A 21,421-nucleotide genomic window follows, 5' to 3' on the forward strand; every position below is an offset into this window, starting at 1 on the left:
CACATGAACATCTGTGCTGGTACTCACATCCATGAGCACATGAACATCTGTGCTGGTACTCACATCCATGAGCACATATGCATACACATAACATGTACAGAGAGAAAGGTTTTTGTTTTTAGGACAAATAATAATAATGCTATGTAAAGAGGGGAAGCTAGTGAAAGGCTCACATGTGACTTAGAGGCCTGAGAAGTGGTTTAAATACTTTGAAAACAGTTTGGTTGAGAAGGTTAATACAGAGAGGGGGGGGAGGGAGAGAGAGGGAGGGAGGAGAGGGAGAGGGAGAGGGAGAGGGAGAGGGAGAGAGAGAGAGAGAGAGAGAGAGAGAGAGAGAGAGAGAGAGAGAAGGAGGGAGGGAGGGAGCTAGCTACAGAACACAGCTGAAAATCTGAAAATTAATGCAGCATGTGGAACAAAATGCCCATTGCAAAGTGCCATTTGGTAATGCAGACTCTGCAGACAGCCTTAGGTTCCAAGAACTGCCCTGGTTGGTTTCCAGACACCATCTCTTAGCCATCCATTGAGGTGGGAGTCACTTTTCCCATAGTCAGGATGAGGAAACAGACACTCACAGATATGAAAATACTTGCCCAGAGCCACCAAATCTAGCAAATGACAAAATAGGACCCGAATGACTGCCCTGCTTTCTAACTGCATCTCTCTCGTCGGTCTTCAAGATCAGACATTGACAATCTTTACAGAAATGAAGACATTGCATAATGACCACTGCAACGCTTTCAGCCTCTTCTTACAAAACGCCGAAGTTATGCATATGCTTTTTGAAAGAAAAACAAGAAACTTAGTGAAATCAGGAGCCAGATTTCTTGAGGCAGTGACGTTATTTTAGCACAGAAATGGAGCTGTCAATCCCTCTGAGAGTCCTCTCTCTGGACTCAGTCTCATGTTTCAATCAACCTCCCAGCTCCAAGCCCTATTCTCTGACAGACCCAGTTAGGAACTCCCTCTGAATAGTCACACGTGCCCCAAAGGGCTGTAGCTTTGGTCATGTGATGAGGTGAATGAAAGTGCCTAAAATATCCAGGTAGAAGACATGAAGATGAACCTTTGCTAAACTATTATTCCTGGCCTCTGTAGTAAAGATGGAGAGTTGGGGCCGGGCGGTGGTGGTGCACGCCTTTAATCCCAGCACTCGGGAGGCAGAGCCAGGCAGATCTCTGTGAGTTCGAGGCCAGCCTGGTCTACAAAGTGAGTTCCAGGAAAGGCGCAAAGCTACACAGAGAAACCCTGTCTCAGAAAAAAAAAACAAAAACAAAAACAAACAAACAAACAAAAAAAAAAAGACGGGGAGTTTGGTGTTTGGGTGAATTTCCAAGCCCAAGACGAAATAGCGGCCTCACTGTACAAGACTCCTTCTGCCAGAGGACCTTCTGTCAGAGGTTCTTCCTACAGTGTTGTTGTGGATAGAAAATTTGTCACACACACACACACACACACACACACACACACACACACACACACACACACACGATGCAGCAGCCTAACCCCCAGTACACATAGGATTATGATGTAGGGCTTCGGCCAGTAATTAGACAGTGAGGGTAGAGTCCTTGTGGATGGATTAGTGTTCTTATAGGAAGACACAAAAGCCAGATCTAGTGGATTAAGTTTACAGTCTCAGCATGACAAGCAAAGGCAAGAGGATGACAAGTTCAAGGCCAGCCTGGGCTACATAGTAAGACTCTGTCTCAAAATATATGAAGAAGCACAAGTAATTCCCTCCCTCCCTCCCTCCCTCCCACCCCCTTCCTCTCCCTCTTCATCTCTCCCTCTGCCTTGTGAGACTAAGCGGACCATTGGCATACCAGGATATAGCCCTCAGGAGACTCCTGAAGGCACTTTGATCTTGTCCTTCTCTGGAACAGGGCATTGGATATGTGTCCACCAAGCCTATGGAATATTGATTATAACAACCCGTTCTAGTTTGGTTCCTCTTGCTGTGATAAATACCAATGGCCTGCCCATGACCCCTTCCTTCATGACTTCAAAAGCAGTACCACCATGTGGCAGAGACTTACACATTATCAAACCCGGCTACCAACCTCAGATGCAGTCTTGGCCCCCTCTACACCACAGCTTCGGCATGCTGACCCTAAGAAAATACTTCCCAGAAGATTTCACTTGATTACTGCAGGCCTTTGGTTCACCACAGCTGGATTTTTTTTCTTTTAGTTTCAGCATCCGTTGTTCCACTAAAGCCAAGTTTCACTTCCATGAATTCTTGATTCAAAGACAGCATACAAATGGCTCTGATAGAGTTGTTGAGGGACTCTCAAACTTCCCTCTAAAATTTTACCAGGCAGACCTTGTCTATATTGCTTTCAGCATTATCTTCCAGTTTTCCTAAACAACACATTTAGCTCTGAGCACTGAATTGTTTCTCCAGCCTAAAGCTCCAAAACCCTCTACCTTCCTCTCACAAAACAGTCCAAGGCATAAACAGCATGTGACCAGGTCCAATGTAGCAACCTGCCATGTTCCTAGAAGCAAGTTCTGTCTTCATTTGCTTTCTGCTTCCATGATGAACACCATGATCAAAACCAATCCCTTCACAATGCACAAGTCCCAATTCACTTGGCTTTGTTTGTGGTTAGAGCTGTGAATTTCAGGGAGAATGAGCTGCTTAAAGGACATGGTGGATGATTCCATAAAAATGATCCCTAAAGCGAATAAATGTTTTAGTGAAAATTGTTCTAGATATTAGGTTCAGAGAGTTCTGAATCAGAGTAATGAAGCACTAAAGACCTACTTTATTAAGGGAACTCCTGGGCATCCCATGGATATAATAAAAAAAAATATATCTTCTTAAGTTATATTCTAATTCATCATATCTGTAAAGACAAATTTCTATTGTAGATTGGACCATCCCAAGGTAGGATGGCAGGCTTGTACCAAGTAGAAAATGATTGGAAAGTTTTCACATGACAATTCTAACTTGGCCAGCAACACAGAGACGGAAATATGCCCAGGATCTGAGCTAAACATTCATTCTCATGGACAAGATACAACTACTGAAAACACACCCTAATCCTTGCCAACCTTTTTTTACTTAGAAATTTCTAGAAGGCGGAATTTCATCCATGACTGGGTAAAGAAGAAAAGGTCAAGCCAAGCGTTTCACTGCTGGTGTAGAGGAGCGGCTCCAGGAACTCCAACAGGAGCCACCCTGGGATTCCAAGGTTAGAACTCACCACTTAGGGAATTTCAGCTCCAAGGCAGCCAGGTAGAGTGGATATTTTCTTGAGAGCAAGTTTGTTTTCTGAATTATGTAGAAATTGGAGACTGGTGATGAAAATGATCTGAGATACTGAGATTGGCAAGAAGTCGAGTCGAGATGTAAAATCCAAACTTCATCTCACTGTATCATCTGAAATGGATTCGAGATACTGACATTTTGCCTGCCTTTCCCTTGAACAGAATTCCAGGAAACTCATCCTGGAGTGAGAGTTCCAGTTTCCCTCTCCCCTGGATCTGAAGGGCATTTCCTTTTTCTGCCTCAACTGCCCGCTCGTTACACCTCCCTGCAGCCTGATAGCTTTATTCCAGGTAAACAGACAGGACACTTTATGATGTGGTCCACACGGTGTGACACTGTCATCTGCAAATGATTTATGTTAAGATGCAAACAGATGGCTGAGATCTGAAACCTGCTCTCCAGGCCTTCCTCTTCAGTGCCCTGGCCTGAGCTGAGGAAGTCAGCTCAAATGCATGACTGCTACTTCAGTTCACATTTTCCTCTTCTCTGGAAAAAGCAGAGACTAAGAGGCAGCATTCCCCCATTGGCCCAACACAGGAAACTGTGACTGTGAATGGCAGAGGGAAATTACAGACAATGTCTGAACGGGGATAAACACACTCCAGTGCTTGGTAGGCAAGAGCATCCACATCAATGGCTACAATTCATGAGAAGAAAGCAAAGCCTTATGGGAAGGAAGAGATTAAGAGTCCAGGTATCTGGGTGATGTTTGGACTTTTCCCTTTCAGAAGAATCTATTTCTCTAAAAGCCCAACTCTCCTAAGTTAGTTGAGTCATTGTTCCCTGGGAGCTTTATTTCTTTGTAGGGAAAACTTTCAACACACAGCATGGCTTCTTTTCACCCCTAGTTGTGATCCATCCTACTAATTGAAAAGCAGACATTGTGGTTTGCAGAGCGCTCATTTGCGATGGTAAAATGCTTACCACCATAAATTATTTCATTGTTCAACAAGGATGTAAAATAATTAATTAGATATTTGGCAGATAAGTTTAGCATTTGCAGGATCTGTTTTATAGGAAGTTTTATTGATGAAAATGTGTCTAAAGCCGGAGCAATGCACTTGGCTTTAGCATTTGGCAGCCATGAGACAGAATCCTAAAGCCAAAAGCCTCCCTAGGGCATGAGGCAAAGTCAGATTCCGCATGTGTCATTAGGGGTCTCCTTCTATAGACAATTGGCAAAAGGTGTCAGTGGCTGTTTTATGATCCATTTTGATTTTTGTATATGAGGAAATCTCACATTTCAGCCAGGAGACGTACCCTCACTTAACCGCATTGCCCTTCAACGATTTTTCAAGAAGTTACATTGACTCTTAAAATTGACAAGAATAAATAGCAGCACCATAAATTTTTACAGCTAAAGTCACAGGCATCACATGCTGACTTACTTATTATTACCCTGTGGGGATGGGGGATGTGAGGCACTTCGATTTTTTTAGACAGAGAAATAATAATAAATGCTCAAATTCATTCTCAGTGAAAAGAAACTTGTCTGTCACTGAAGATAACAACTTTAAAAATGAAAAGAGTCTGAATGACAGTAACACATCCAGCTAGATTTAGTAAGTCCCTGTTGCAAACTGGGCAGTGATAAACAGGCCTGGTTGTTAAACTGGCATTGGGTGAATGGACACCTGTGGGCTTCTTCATTGCAAGCCCATCTATTCACTGCATAGAGCTGGCTCACAAAGGCGCCACGGAGGAACTCATTAAGTCTATGCTTCCATAACCACTCCATTCTAACAGAAGGTCAAGTGTAACATGAATCTTAAAAGGTCTGATTAATAAAAACAAACTCAGGGCCTGGTATTGGGGTGAACACTGGAAGATCAGAGAAACAGAACAAGCCACAGGCACCTCACCTTGCCAGTTCCTCAGCTGATCCTGTTTCCTCAGACTGGAAACCTCTGAGTCCTTATCCAAATGGATCTCAGCTGAACTGCTTCTCAAAAGCCTGAAAGCTTAACCAGCATCTAGTTTCTCATCCTCATGCCTTAAATACCTTTCTGCTTTCTGCCATCACTTCCTGGGATTAAAGGCATGAGTCACCATGCCTAGGTGTTTCTAGTGTGGCCTTGAACTCACAGAGATCCAGGCGGATCTCTGACTCTGAAATGCTAGGATTAAAGGCGTGTGTTACCACTGCCTAACCTCTATGTTTAATATTGTGGCTGTTCTGTTCTCTGACCCCAGATAAGTTTATTAGAGTGCACAATATTTCGGGGAACACAATACCACCACAGTCAAGAGCAAAAAATCCAAAAAGAAGGGAAGGAAGCAAGGAAGAAAGGAAGAAAAGAAAATCAAAGCTTATTGTCACCATTTGCTGTTGCAATGTGTGTTTATAATAACTTCTTCCAAAGTCAAACATCTGTTTCCACATTCAAATGTACTCTCCACAATTAGCCTGATTAGGGGAAATGCTATTGGAGAAGAATAGCCAGTCTCTGCAGTGTGAAGAAAGAGTGTACCCATCCGAGAGTCTAATTCCCACCGTTCTATAACTAACACCAGAACTGCTAATAGAAATTAACTACCAGACAGAGCGTGGGCTCCTCCCCCTTCATAACACCACGAGGTCCTGAACATAAGTCCTCATAATCCTCTCCTCTCAAGATTTCATGGCTTGGCTTTAAAGAGTTTCCTGGGGCCAACATGGAAGAAAGGGAGGAAGGAAGAGAGGGAGGGAGAGAAGGAGGGAGGGAGGGAGGGAGGGAGGGAGGGAGGGAGGGAGGGAGGGAGGGAGGACTCCCTATAATGAGCTGTGTTAGGGAAAAAAATAAGTAGCATAAGTAGGGAGATAGGCTGATGTTAGATAGATGCTGGATACATGATGGATGAGATAGATGATAGACAGATGGTAGGTAAATAGATAAGACAGATGACAGATTAGATAGATAGATAGATAAATAGAAGGTAGGCATATGATTGACAGATGGACAGACATACAGATAGGAACTAGATAGATGACAGACTGATGTTAGAAAGATAAATAATGCTGGAATCAATTACTTTTGATCCAGAATATATATATTTGAATATATATGTATATATATACATATATGTGCATATGTATGTGCATGTATATATACACATATATGTGTGTATATGTGCATGTATGTGTGTGTGTGTGTATATATATGGTGTGTGGGTGTAAGTGTGAAAGTCAAAAGACAATTTGCTTTCCTTCCACCCTGTGGGGTCCTGGGGTCAGAACTCAGGTCACCAAGCTTGACAACAAGCATGTTGATGTGCTGAGCTATTATGCTTGCTCCTCTTCAGAGTTTTGCGGTTTTGAGACAGAATTTCTCACCTGGGGAACCACAGCATTTGCTCTGAAGACCATCATCTGATTGATTGTACAAGACCAACTTGTTACACGGGATAGCTCGCTTCTTAAATCAACAGATCCTAAATGTTAATCTTGTGCGCATAATGGCTAACAGCAACATCTACACGTTGTAGCTGGGCCTTGCTAGCATGTAAAATTGGCCATCCTTAGTGCTGTAGGCTCCGTAAACGAAGCAGATGGAGACACGGCGAGAAGGAAAGGCATGCAGGCTCCTGCTCGTCATCATCAACAGAAGCGGGACAAGTTTGCAGAAGATGTTCGGCTGTGAGGTCAGCCTTACAGGCATCCTGGCACAGGCATGGGAGAGAAACAGATCGGAGTTCACGTTCAGGTTCTGCTCCACGAATTCCTCGTCCAGGACTGATGGCCCTCGCTCTTTTTATTTTCATCAACCTCCAAGAAAGGTTCTCTTTCTTGCAGCTGCGCTGTCAAGGGAATTTTCTGGAGTGTGGTGCCTCTTAGCAAGGATTTCCTCAAGTGTGTGAGAGGAGGGTGACAGTGCCACAGCCGAACCCACTCTCACACACATCCATCATCCGAATGGAGTGGAGCCAGCCAGCCTGGTCCCACGGATGCGCTCACCCTCCAGCAGCAGGACAAGGTGCGGGGTGGTGAGCAAACACCCTTGGCTTATTCACTTAGGAAAGAAGTTGGAAATGTGCTCAGGCTTAGTCATGGGTTGTTTGAGGGGGTTCCTTTTAAACTATTCTTCATAGGGGACACTCTATTTCCAAAAATGCAAGAGATGTGCGGGCCAAATACCCCACCCCTGAATAAATTGCTGTCCTAATTATTCTGTGAGTAAAATATTATAAATTCAAATAACTTCTTCAGAGAATTGTGATGCAGGAAGTGAGTCATAAAATGAAAATGTGGCCCCTGGATTTTGGCAAAATTTTTTAACTCATTAATTAGTGGGAAGGTAAACTTGAACAAGCTGAGTTAATACTATTTTGAAAAGAAATACTATTTATGACTTTCAAGTTCTTGCAAGTGTAATAACTTCAAAGTCTTGCTTAATCCAGTTCTTTTGTGCATGTATTATTTGTTTTGAAAAAGTACATCAAAATAAAGTGAAATCATGTGTATGGGGAGGAAGAGGCTGCTGTGGCCAAGTGATGCGTTGTAATTTAATTACTCCAAGCTCTGCCGGTGCCATTGACTCCTTAATAAAGAAACGAGAAGGTGATTTTCTACCAAAGCAAATACTAACATTTGAAATGGGTGTTTGTTAGATCGTCTTCTCTTCTATGTGCATATTTGATTATATTTCATGAGGTTAAATTAAGTTACACTGGAATCATTTTTCCTCAGAAGAGGTCAGCTTGGTACGCATGAAATCTAGGATTATACAGCACAGGGGACACTTGGGAAACTGCAGAGACAGGGAGTTCCTGGTGTGAAGCCCATCTTATACACAGCTCTTTTCACACATGCAAACACATACACAAATGCACACAAACATACATGCATGCACACCTAAACACATATGTGGACAAACATATATATAAACACACATGTACAGATTCATAAATACATATAAACTATACACACTTGCGCGCGCGGGCACACACACACACACACACACACACACACACACACACACACACACACAAACCCTCATGTGGGGGACCTGGCACAGAGGGGAAACTGCAGGCTGTGCTGAGGCAGTGGTGGCCCTGCCCTGCAGGGGCCTTTTCTAAGAGGTGATGACACACCAGAGAATAGGAAGAAGGGTGGAACACTGCTTATTACATAATTTATAACCTCATTTGTACCCAAGGACCCAACCCTAGCAGGACCTCGGATGACAATGGCTTCATGAGTTCTGTGGATATGGAAATGGACCCAGGAGCTCCTAACCCAGCCTCAGATGCTAGCATGACTCTAAGCCCCCATCCAAGCAGCATCACCAGCTTTGAGGGATCAGTGCACTGAAGCAGAGGGACCAATAGTCACCAAATAGCCTATGGACAACCTGGACCACACACACTGTAGGAGATTCTGTAACATCCCAGGGAAAGAGAGAAAACCAGCCATGTGCAGGGGTGTCATTAGACACCCCAACACACTGGCAAATGGCAGACATGTTGCAGGACTTGTTTTAACTTATGGAGAAAATTTAGCATTTCAACCACTGGCATATCATGTGCCATTTCATATCTGTTGCATTTATGATACACTTTGATGTGTTTGCAAACAGTTGTTTTCTTCCACAACAATCTGGTTGCTAAGACAACCCTTTTTCCTCTACTATTAACCTCCTCACAGACTTTGTTTGGATTTTGCCAGTTTTTTCCACTCATGTCATGTTTTCTGAGCCAGCACCCAGTACAGGGGCCAGAATCTCATCTAGCTGTCATGTCCCCTTAGTTTCCTGCAGGCAATGATGCTTTCTTGGCCTTTCTTCATCTTTCTTCAGCTGCACACTTTTTGAGAGGTCTTCATCAGCTATGTTGTGGACAGCCTCTCAATTTTGGTTACTCTGGTACTTTCTCGTGATCAGACCCACGCTGTGTACCTCTTCCAACCATGCCACACAGGGGATGCATGGTGTGTCCCTGTGGTGTCCATGTGTCTTCTGACCAGTTAGTTGCTCAGGTTTGGATCCAGGTTTTGCTGCAGTGACCCAGGTCTGACTCTTGGTGCCCAGCTTAGGGCTATCGAGGGGCAGTGGAAACTTTAAGAGGCACAGAGGACTAGGGTGATGCCTCAGTTGATGAGAACACTTGAGGACCCGATTTCAAATCCCCAAAACACATGTAGGAAGCCAGGTGTGGCCATGTATGTGCCTGTGACCTCAGCACTGGTGGTGTGAAGGCACAGAGGCAGGAGTATTACTGGGGCTTACAAACTGCCATCCTAGCAACAGATTCAAAGAGAGACCCTATCTTGAGAGAATAAGGTACAAAGTGATAGAAGGGGATATCTGATGTCTTCCTCTGGCTTTTATGACACCATATACACACAGATGTGTAAACCACACCCACATGCACAGAGGAAGGGCCTAGTGAGAAGTTTTATGTCATTGCAAACTTATAAAAATAAGTATAAAATAATAGATAAACAATGAAAGAAAAATGGGGAATTCAAGTGCTTCCCTCTTTTGCAGACCAGGCCTTCCCACCATGAGGGGCTGCCTGCACAGACCCAAAGCAAGGGGGTCTGATGATGAACTGACACTTACAGTCATAGAGATGATTCTTCTCTCAGTAAGCGTACAGTTCCTCTCAAGGATTTGCTATACTGACAGGAAGATGACTGTCACAATTGTCATGTGGGCCTCCATCATTTGGCTGCAGCACTCCAGGGTTCTTAGGTAATGGTACGACTTTTCCTCCATAATTAATCAATACATTGGAAAAGATATTTTTGAGGATATGCAATAATCTCCCAAACATTTACCTGATAATTTTAAGATTCACAGACAATGTAAAGGGACAGTTTTTATGTAAGTAACTATTTCTTCAATGAAGTTACATCTTTATGTATCTGTGAATACACATCTTAGCTTTGGGGCTATATAATTCAAAGCTATTTATTAGTCATTCAGATCCCCCCATTGGTTGACTTCTGTGTCTTCAACATGGCACTCTCTCAGTACATACACTTTTTCCACGTAGGTACTCTACTGCTGAGCTACAGTCATAGACCATCCTCCATTTTTCTGAGACAGGCTCTAGCTGAGTTATTTAGACTGGCCTTGAAACCATCCTCTGTAGCATAGGCTGGCATTGAACACATGATCCTCCTGCCTCAGCCTCCTGTGTAGACCCAGAACATACAGAGTCTGAATGCAAGGAAATGTTCAGATGGGAGTGGGTACCCTGAAGGTAGATTTTTTCTGTCTAGACTGCCAAACAGCTCTGTCCTGCCAGCTTCTCTCCAAAGTAACCACACAGAGACTTAATATTAATTATAACTGTTTGGCCAATAGCTTAGGCTTGTTTTTAGCCAGCTCTTATAACTTAAATCAACCCATTTCTATTAATCTATGGGTTGCCCTGAGGCTTATTTACCTAATGTACATATTTCCCATTCTGCTCACTCTATGACTCATGGCATCTCCTCTGACTCAGTCTTTCTTCTTCCCAGCATTTTCTCTGCCCTGAAAATCCTGCCTAGCCATCAGCCAATGAGCTTTTTGCTAACAATGAGAGCAACACATCTTCACAGTGTCCAGAAGGATTATTCCACAGCAGTACCCCTGTGCATTCAGACTCCATAGTGTGAGCCACTCTCCAAAGAGTCCCAATTCCTTGTATTGGAGAATAATCCTGAAACTAAGAGCTGGGTGCCAAAGGAGACTTTTCAAGAGAGGGCTCAGAAAATTGCCCCCTCGTAAGCATCACCATCTGCACCATTTGGAACATGGGCTATTTTGTAAAAGGACTCTCCTGACCCCTACTCTCACTGCAGCCATGTTGTCCATCCATTTCAATCAAAAAGGCAGATTCAGCTTCTGCTCTCTGCTGTGCACTGTGGTGGGTATCAGGTAATAAAACCACTGAAAAGGACAGATTCGATCCTTCCCCTTAGGAGACTTCCAGACTGCTAAAGGAGATCTTAAATAAACAAAAAGTTACAATGTGGTATGGTGAATGCTCATGTGAGATCCCATGTGTGAGACTCACATGGAGGGAGCATGTTGCTGAGATCTGGATGAGGTAGAGCAGGAGGGTAAGAAAGGCTTTTAGAAAGAAATCCCAATTGTGTCCAAATACCTACTTTGAACAGGGGCTTACGTCCACAAAAGAATGGTGAGGTTAGAGAGTGTAGAAAGAGAAAATTTGTAGGCTTATACATAAAGCTTCTGCAAAACAGCACATACCAGGCTAGAGACAGCTCAGCACTCAAGTGTACTTAGAGCTCTTGCAAATGACCAAGGTTCAGGCCCCAGTACCCACATCAGGTGTCTTACAACCACCTGTATCCATTTCCCAGGGACCATCTGATCTCCATGACTACCTGCATGCATAGCGTGCACATAAATTTATGCAGGTACATGTGCCTACACATATGCATAAATAAAAAATAAAATAAATCTTACTAAAAAAAAAAAAAAACAGAACATACCTCAGCTCAGAAACTAGGAGATGTCAGCAAGTCACAAGAATATGCCACTGGGGACAGAAAATACAGATAGAAGGCAAAGCAGAAGCTGGGCCCAGATGGGCTTTGCTGGACAGATGTTGTGAGACAGTCTACACTGATGCACGGATGCTGATGAGAACCTCAGAAGCCTTCGCCGAGGGAAAGTGGCATGAATGGATTTATGTCGTAGACAGGTCTCTCAGGCTAACCTGTGAAGCATGGATTCAGGGGAGTACAGGCAGCAAATGTTTTAACAATTAGGTGAGATGATGTAACAAAGAGTTGGGAGCAGTGGATGGATTCTAGCAATATTTAAGAAGTGAAATCAGCAGAACCCAAAGATTTATTGAACAGGAAAGGCGAGGAGGAAGCACGATTCCCAGAATATAAACTAATTGTCCTGCTGAACGCCCCTCCAGTCAGTTCTGTCTGGTTCTTACTCCCTGGTAGGTTTCAAGCCAGGGGTTCTCTCAGGGATACATTTAAAGTGGCATGGGTCTTTTGTCAAAAAGCACCCAAATTGGGCTGGCCCCGTTTTAGGGATGTGAACTTGAACCACCTAGTTAAGTTCCTGTTGTCCAAATGTCTCTGGCCTTTGGGGTCCTTTTATAACTGCCTCGTTAAAACACAGTCTGTGAGAAGATGACAAGAGGCTAAGCATCTGCTTACCCGGCAGATTTTGAATGACTTTGGTTTCTATCCACCGCATTGTTTTCGATTGTGGTGGCACACAATGGCTTTCTCGTTTTATCCTTCATTCTGTATCCATCAGCTTTCATCTGAAAGTTAGTAGACTATAAACAGATGGACAACAAAACAAATAAGGCTTCCTTATGGCTTTCTTTCCCTTTCCCTTTCAGTGCCTCTCAGTACCAGCAAAGACTCTGTCACTTGATTCACAGTACTTCCTGATTTTATATGGCTCACTGTGGATGTCCATTCTGGGCCCAGTTTCCCTCCCTTTCTGTTCCCTAGGGGAACTTTCCTAACATCACCTTCTTACTTTCTCATGGAAAAGGTGTTTTATCTTCTCTGCTTCCGGCCTGAGGTCACTCCTTCTCCATTCACTCCTGTTTTCTTTTTCGGAAGAGGGCAACATTTAGAAACATGGACCCTCTCAGCAGATAGACTCAGTCCTTGTGGACCAGGAGGATGCTTAGTCTCGTGGAAATATCATTTTGGAGAATCCACTGAGGCCTACAGATAAAAAAAATGCATGGAGAAAATTCACATTGGCATTTGTCAGGAGTCTAGACAGATTACTCTCGAGAATGTTGGGGTGAGAGAGGGGAGCTGGAGAGATGGTTCAGTGGTTCAGAGCACTTCCTGCTCTTGATGAGGACCCAGGTCCAGTTCCCAGCACCCAGCTCATATCTGTCTGTAACTGAGTTCCAGATAACCTGGCGTCCTCAAGCACCAGGTTGGTCCATGTACATCTGTGTAGGCAAAACACTCATATATGTGTACACAGAAAGTGAAAAGAAATACTTTTTAAAAAAATAAAGGTTTCTAGGCCAGCAAGATAGCTCAGCAGGTGAAGGCGTTTGCCGTCAAGCCTGGTGATTGTGTTCAATCCTTAGGTCCCCCATGGTAGAAGCAGGAAACTGACTTTCAAGTCGTCATCTAACTCCACATACAGGCCACAGCACACAGGTGTCTACACACAAGCAGACACAAAAGTAAATAAATAAATAATAAATAAATAAATAAACAATCAAACAACAAAAAAAAGTTTGATACTAACCTCATAGCTTTAGTCTTTTAGGGACCCCAAAGCAAAGCCCTCCTTGAGGTTGGAGAGATGGCTTACAGGTTAAAAGCACTGGCTTCCTTTCCAGTGGATCTGGGTTTAATTCATGGTGGCTCTCAATCACCTCTAACTCCAGCTTCAAGGGATCTAATGCCCTCTTTATGCCTCTGTGGGCACCAGGTGTGCATGTGATGCACAGACATACATACAAGCAAAACGCCCACACATATAAATTTAAAAATAATATATATATGTATTTTTTAAATGCCTCCTGGGACTATCTCCTTTACCTAAACGTCCACCCCCATCAAGCTGTTCCTAAGTAAAGGAACTCATAGCTCATGTACTCCAAGCAAGCTCTCAATTGTTGAGCTATAATTTCAAAGTCAGGGCTACTTTCATTAAGATTCTTCTAGTAGTTGAACCTGGAAGTTATTTTAGTCATATGATTCTACTATAACTTTGATAAGAATGGTATCACCAAAAATTAATTTAGAAAACACAATCCTTTGTGATAGTCACCATCTTATAGAGAAATGTAATTGGTGTTGTTTTAAATCAACTTTTATAGAGCTCTGATAATTTTGAATTTTCTTCCTAAAAGCCTAGTATATTTATTGATAAAGCTACCCTTACAGATTGATATTACTTTGATTTGTTGGTTTGGTTTCTTCTTTTTTTTTTCCTTAGTCACGTTTATTCAGTGTGTGTGTGTGTGTGTGTGTGTCCATGTGCCAAGCCATGCTGGTGAAGGTCAGAGAACATTCCCCCCCTTGTGTCGTGTGAGTCCTAAAGAGAAGTCCTCAGGCCTGGCACTGTTCACCTTGAGCCACGAACCATCTCCTCAGTCCTGGTTTTTTTTTTAATTGCTATATAAATGGTATTTTTCCAGCATAGTGGTTGATTGTTTATATATTTTATATATTTATTTTATTATCTATGTTTATTCTATAAGAAAATTTTTTTACTCTATATAAAACTACCAATATTTATAACTAGAGTGTCTCCCTAATGAGCTCTTGTGAAACTTAATAACTTCTTTGATGAATTCTCTTGGAATGAGGAAGTGGGAGATCAAGTTGTCTGCAGGAAATGATCATCCTCCCTCCTCCCTGCTTCGTCATCTACAAGGGAAAGCACTTGATCATTGTTTTATTGATTGGTGCTGGGAGTAGAACTGGAGTGTCCTGCAGATAATTAAGACCCACACTTACTTTGCATAGCCAAAGAAATATCATGTAATCCCCATCTGAACTGTGCAGGTGATGTAATGTGTATGCAGCCCCCAGCAATGCAGCTTCCTGTGCAGACACAGGCCCAGCCATGCAGCAAGTCCTTCAAGGGCACTTCCTTCACATACATGGCCAAGGCAGCTCAAGATCATTTTCATACAAATCTAATTCTTCAAGGGTTTTGGTGTGCCTTATCCATGTTATCCAGGCATAAAAAGATATGAAGACTGCATCGGCCGTCTTGAGACTCTTCCTCTTACTGTATACATGTCCTTGGAGTTTAGAACCAATTCATGATCCACTCTAGTCAAATGTATTAGAACAGACTAACTGGACATGATGTCAACTGTCTCCAAGGACAAATGCCTACCTTTTTTGTTTGTTTGTTTTTTGAGACAGGGTTTCTCTGTGTAGATTTGGTGCCCGTCCTGGAACTCACTCTGCAGACCAGGCTGGCCTCAAACTCAAAGGGATCCGCCTGCCCCTGCCTCCCGAGTGCTGGGATTAAAGGTGTGCACCACCACTGCCCAGCATAAAGCCTGCCTACCTTAAACACCCAACATTGTGGGGAAAAAAAGAGTTCTCTTCTTCTGAGGTTAGTGATAATGGACTTGGGCTTTTTCAGATGGGAAAATGTTGTGGAATATTAGTTTAAGATATGTTACATTCATTTATGCTATGGAATATTTGTCTAACGATGCAAAAATGTGTTGCATTCTTTTATGTTACATTTGTTTAATTCTGTAAAGCTGTGTTACTTTGCTTGCCTAGAACACCTGATTGGTCTAATAAAGAGCTGAACAGCCAATAGCTAGGCAAGAGAGGGATAGGTGGGGCTGCCAGGCAGAGAGAACAAAGAGGAAGAGAAATTTAGAAAAGAGAAGAGTGGGAAGGAGAAAAAGAAGATGCAGGGGCCAGCCACCCAGCCATCCAGCCAGTCACAGAGTAGGAAGGAAACAGTGTGTGTGTGTGTGTGTGTGTGTGTGTGTGTGTATAATAAAGAAAAGTAAAAAGCCCAGAGGCAAAAGGTAGAAACAAGCCAAGCTAAGGCTGGGCATTGATAACTTATGAATAAGTCTCTGTGTATTTATTTGGAAGCTGGGTGGCAGGCCCCCAGAGATTTAAAAAACAAAAGTCAACTACAGGAAAACTTGTATTTTTCATTTAATAATGATGTGCCTTAGACAATATGCTCCTATTATTAAGATTGGGTCTGTGTCACATACTACTAGAAAACTTTCTTGCTCTGTTATATGAATGTGTGCCATTTAAGGCAATAAAAGCTCAGCCTCATGGTGGTGTCAAGGTGACTTTGCAGCCCGAAGGGCCGAGCGTCTTCCTCAAACTTCAGCATGGCCTCGAGAGACTTGGGTTTCAAACCTGCATCTCAGGTGTCTCAGACAGAGAGAAGATAAGAGTGAGAGCAAGGATGACCTAAAACGGGGCAGAGAAGGAATGCTCTCTTGTCCAAGTTCCCTGAAACTTCCATCTAATCCTCAGCTACATCCATTGACCAAATCCCAGCCACACCACACTGTAACTGTTTGAACCTGCAATGCCATCTATAGGCTCGTGTTTCTGACACTTAGTTCTTGGCTAGTGATGGTATTTGAAACATTCAGGAAACTTTCAGATTCAGTTCCTAGCTGGAGAAGGTGAGTCAATGAAGATGGATTCTTGGGGGTGGCCACTTCCTATCACTTTCTCTGCTTCCCAGCTATCCACAATGCAGACTAAACTGCCCTATCAGGGCTTCCCCACCATGATGGACTGAATCCTCTGAAGTCTGAGCCAAAATCAATCTTCCCTGAAGTTGTTACTACTGGACATTCCATCACAGAAAAGCAACTGGTCTGAACGTCTACATGCAAAGGAAGTCGGGAAGAGGAATCGTAGTTAGCTGAAAATCAGATTGTCATTTGGGAAAGTCTAAATCATGGATAGGGATTTACTTCTAAAATAAGAATAATAATAATCATTCCAAAGCTTTTGTGGAGGTTAAGTTAATTGAGGTAATTAATATCTAACATAGTCGTTGTTTGAGCTTTTTTTCCAGATGGCATGATAAAATACCACGACAAAACCAACTTTGAGAAAGGAGGGGTTCGTTTGGCTCACAGTTTCAGGTCATGGTCCATCACTGCAGAGATTATAGGCAGGAACTTAAAGCAGCCAGCCACATCATCACAGAATTACTCACTAGACATAGCTAATCAAGAGCAGAGAGAACAGATGTATGCATACCTGCACTCAGTTCCCTTTTTCTACTCTGGTACAGTCCGGGACCCAAGCCCAGGGAATCGAATTCTTCAAGGGCTTTGCTGTGCCTTGTCCATGTTGTCCAGGCATAAAAAAAAATTAAGATTCCACAGGCCCTCTTGGAAGCTTCCTCTTGCTGAAATCTTCATGCATGTGCTTGGGGTCTAGAAACCCCAATAGGAAAACCTTCCCACCCCAATTAATGCAATCAAGACAAACTCCAAAGACATGGCCTGATCTACAGTCTCTCGGTGATACTCTCTTTCCAGGGGATTCTAGATCGTGTCATATGTTGATATGGTGATATGATATTGCATCAACATATGATACAATCTAGATTACAGATAACAATCACAGTAGTCATTTACTAGCTTTTTATTATAAATGACCTCCAAAATCACTCAAGTAATATATGTGTTTGGTCTCTACTATGAAAATGAAATTTCTCTACAAGTACAAAAATATCAGAGGAATCACTGTGAATATTAGAACTTTGTAATAAGTGATATTTGTATTTTCCGAGCTCACAAATCCATATGGTTCGCAAACTAAAATTCAAAAAGGTGGAGTCCTTCCGTTGGTCACACAAATTTGCCAAGTAAGTGGCACACTGGAATGAGAGCCCCACAGCTCCTACTGCATAGTCCAGAGCTCATTATCCTTGATCCAGCTCCCTCCCTTCCATTGTGACAGATACTTGAGTGTTGGCCAGAAGGCTGGAACACACTGAAATATAAAAATGTCCTACTTAAACTCCAAACTCATCAAGAGCACCAGGATATTCTGTCCAACCTCAGGCTATTAACAGCGATTCCCTTGCTGCTTAATCACAGCCCGGGAAGATGGAATTGAATTGAGCATGCTTAAAGCTTCAACCTTGTCTTAGCCCTAGGGGTTCAGCGTCCACTTTTTACACTCTAAAAATATTGAGAGAGAAAAAAAATCTCCAATGTGATAAAGTGAAATGTAAACCTGGGTCACATGATCTTTCTATCCAAAGAGGAAAATATTAGTTCCATTGTCCAAAGGAACAGAAGTTTAAATAAGATAATTTAATCTAATATAAAATACAATAATAGTCAGTTCTTTGAAGTTTGAATTTCTGTAACAGAGACAATTATTTTCCAGATTCACAGAGCAAAATTATGCCCTTCAAGATGACAAGCTTACATTGTCAAAGCTTGAAATCAAAGCTTGAATTAGACTTTGGTTCTGCCCCAATAACAGCCACTTGCTGGTGAGATCTTCCCAACAGAAAAGTCCAGGAGGTTCTCCAAGTCCCTAAGATGCCCTAGGAAGGAAAAGGGCACTCCAGGAAGAACTGCCACACCCCAGCACCTGCAAGCCTGATTGTCTGCTCTGCATCTTTCATCAGATGAAAGCTGAATGCTCAGTTTCATCCTCTAACTCATCTCTGTCTCTGTCTTTCCCTTACCAGATCTCACTTGAGATTCACCTTTCATGATGAATTGTAATAATTCTCACAGTTACAGGAATAGTGTCAGGAGGAGGAAAGAGGAGGAGGAGAAGGAGGAAAGAGGAGGAGTGAGTGATGCACCTGCCACTTACTAAATACTACTCTATTCAAGCCCAGTCAGATGCTCTCTACACATTAGCTTACTTATTTCAGCCATCTCTAATGTGCAGATTTAGGATTCAGAGTGGGTTAATCACAGATGCTCTACATCATTACTTCTGGTTTCTTGGAGCATTCACTTTCTTCTTTGTTATGTTAATTAAATGTACTTTCCTGGTTTTCTAGTTTCATTTCTGTTGCTGTGATAAAATACCTTGACCGGCATCACCTTAGAGGAGGACTGGGCTTATTTGGTTTATAATTCCAGGTCACAATGCACCATTGCAGAGAAGTCAGTAATGGGACTCAAGCAGCTGGTCACATCACATCCACAGTCTGGAGCAAAGGGAGAATAAACATGTCCTTGCTTGCTTGCCTGCTGATTAAAATCACTCTTCTACAGTGAAGGGCCCAGTCCATGAAATGGTGCCCTCTACACCTCTACACCTCTAATTGAGGTCTTCCCACCTCAATTAACAATCCAGATAATCTCCCACAGACATGCCCACAGGCCAACCTGATCGAGAAAATTCCTCACTGAGATTCTTTGCAGGTGATCGTAGGTGGCCTTGCGTTGACAGTTAGACTCTCCTATCCAGCATCCCAATTTTCATTTGTGAATAATTTGCCCTCACTTTCACCCATATCTCATCTCCAATATTCGTTGTCCCCTTGTCACTTTGGGTGGGGGAAGGGAGACAGAAATGTAGTGACATCCATTGTTTTGCACATAGCAAACATCCAAAGCATTTAGGTAAACGACACATAAGCAACTTGAAACACAAACGTGGGCCTACAGCGAGACGTTCACCTGTGGAGAAGCAGGATGTAATCTACCTCGATCTGTGAGGATGTACAGGAAGCTCTCTTGGTTTGGCCTGCACTGCTTGGGACTCAGTCTACTCAAATAATAAACCAACACTTGTAGTTAATATCAATGAGCCCTCCACCTACAAACACCTTCAATCAACAAAATGGACTCTGTATCCAGGAAATCCATTCTTGGTTAATCTCCCATCTTTGTATCTCTGTAACTTCCATTTATTGGATCATTTAATCATACTTCCAACTGTCACACAGAGTGACCTCTGGGGGAAATGTTGATAAACAGGATATTCACATATTATTTATACTTATATGTAACACAAGTATATATACATACACATGCACTCTAAAGCAAACTTTTCTGAAAGACATTTTATGGATAAATAATTTGTTGCTTACAGAATATTAAAGTTCACATTTAATGTGTGTTTTACTTTAAGTAAGCTAAAATATTTCACAGATGTTTATTATGTCTGAATGTTACCCCTAATTATGCATGGATAAAGTGTCCAGAATACAGCTCAATTATTCTCACCAGCTCAGGCTCAGGGGAAATAATATGAAGTGATGCCAAGTGACCAGGAGCCAAAGAGTGACTGCAGGCTGTGAGCATACAGAGTGATCCAAGTCAGGTACACAGTCTCCTGCTAGCCCCTCACCATGACCCCGTCCTTTCCTGTGGTCGCTGGGTTCTCCAGCTAGTTCCGTTGAGCAGGCTCCTCTCTCACAGAGCCTTGCCCATAACAACATGCTTAATTCACCATCAGGGACTGCTATCTACAAGCATCTCTGTGTATGGAGCAAGTTATCACCAAATGGGGGAGTGGGCTTCAGCCCTCAGGACAGAGTGCAGACTAAGGGAACCTTAGTACTGAATTCTGGAGAGGGCACATTCCAAAAGATTGTTCTACCACCTCCTTTCAGCTTCACAGGTCCTAAGGGCTGGGAAAATAAAGATTTGCAGAGACCTCATAGCTGAACTGTTCGAGACATGTCAGCACAATAACACATCAGGACGGAAACACACAGCAAAACAAAACTTCTCACCTGGCTGGGAAGAGAAAAGAGAGGAAGAGAGTGGAGTTCCACAGTCTCCTTTGAGGACATGCCCCTAATGATCTAGAGACCTCTCTCTAGGCTCTACTCCTAAATGTTTCACCACCTCCCAGTAACTCCTTAGTAGGGACCTTTAGGAGATGTTCCCGTCCAGGTTGTAGCATGTATCTCTCTTCCTAAGGTAACTAGTTAAAATGAGCAGTCTCTCTCAGAATCGTAGCTGAATAGCTCATACAGCAGAGTGCAGTTCTCAGCCAGAATTGTGAGAGTCTGAAAGCTGTACTAACAGACAAAACACAGTCCACTAGGATATAATAGTACAGGAGTTGGACCCATCTAGGGGACTGAAGCAAAACTGTAAAATATTCAGAGTTTAGAAACAACAAAATAGTTGATCATCTCCATGTTGTTAAAGGACTTGGAGTAAATGTGAAGTAAGCATAGTCACTAGCGTACCCCTGTGATGACAAAGTACTCTTTAAATAAATCTATTTGGAGTTCTAGCAGCAAGAATGAGCAACAGGCTGAGTGACTCAGTGTATAGGAAGGAAGGTATAATAAAACACATAGGGAAATGATGTCTATGGAGGGCAGAAGAATGACGTGTCTGAAGATGTCTGTATAGTAAACGGTTGGACTTCTCAGGAGAGCCAGATCCCACATATAACCCACGAATGAAGAGGAGGACAAACAGGAGAGGGAAAGGGAAATGAGAATATAGAGTGAATGGATAAGCTAACAATTAAAAAAAAAAAGGTAGTTATGAGAAGCAGTGAATAACCAGAACTCGGCCATAGACACACGGCATAGCCAGCTCTGACTGGGGACCCACCTTCAGCTTCCCGCATAATGACTAACTGTTGGTCAAAGCTGAAACCATACTTATAAAGTGTTCTTGCAGTTACTTACTGTGTTTATTTTAACTGTTCACAGCTGGTTAATAGGTTTTGCCTTCTGAGTGACTAAGCAATTTTTTAAAAATCATTTTCAGTTGCAGTCA

The sequence above is a fragment of the Peromyscus californicus genome, unplaced genomic scaffold (genome assembly GCF_007827085.1).
Source record: "Peromyscus californicus insignis strain IS unplaced genomic scaffold, ASM782708v3 Scaffold_14__1_contigs__length_90479793_seg_2, whole genome shotgun sequence".
Taxonomy (NCBI): Eukaryota; Metazoa; Chordata; class Mammalia; order Rodentia; family Cricetidae; genus Peromyscus; species Peromyscus californicus.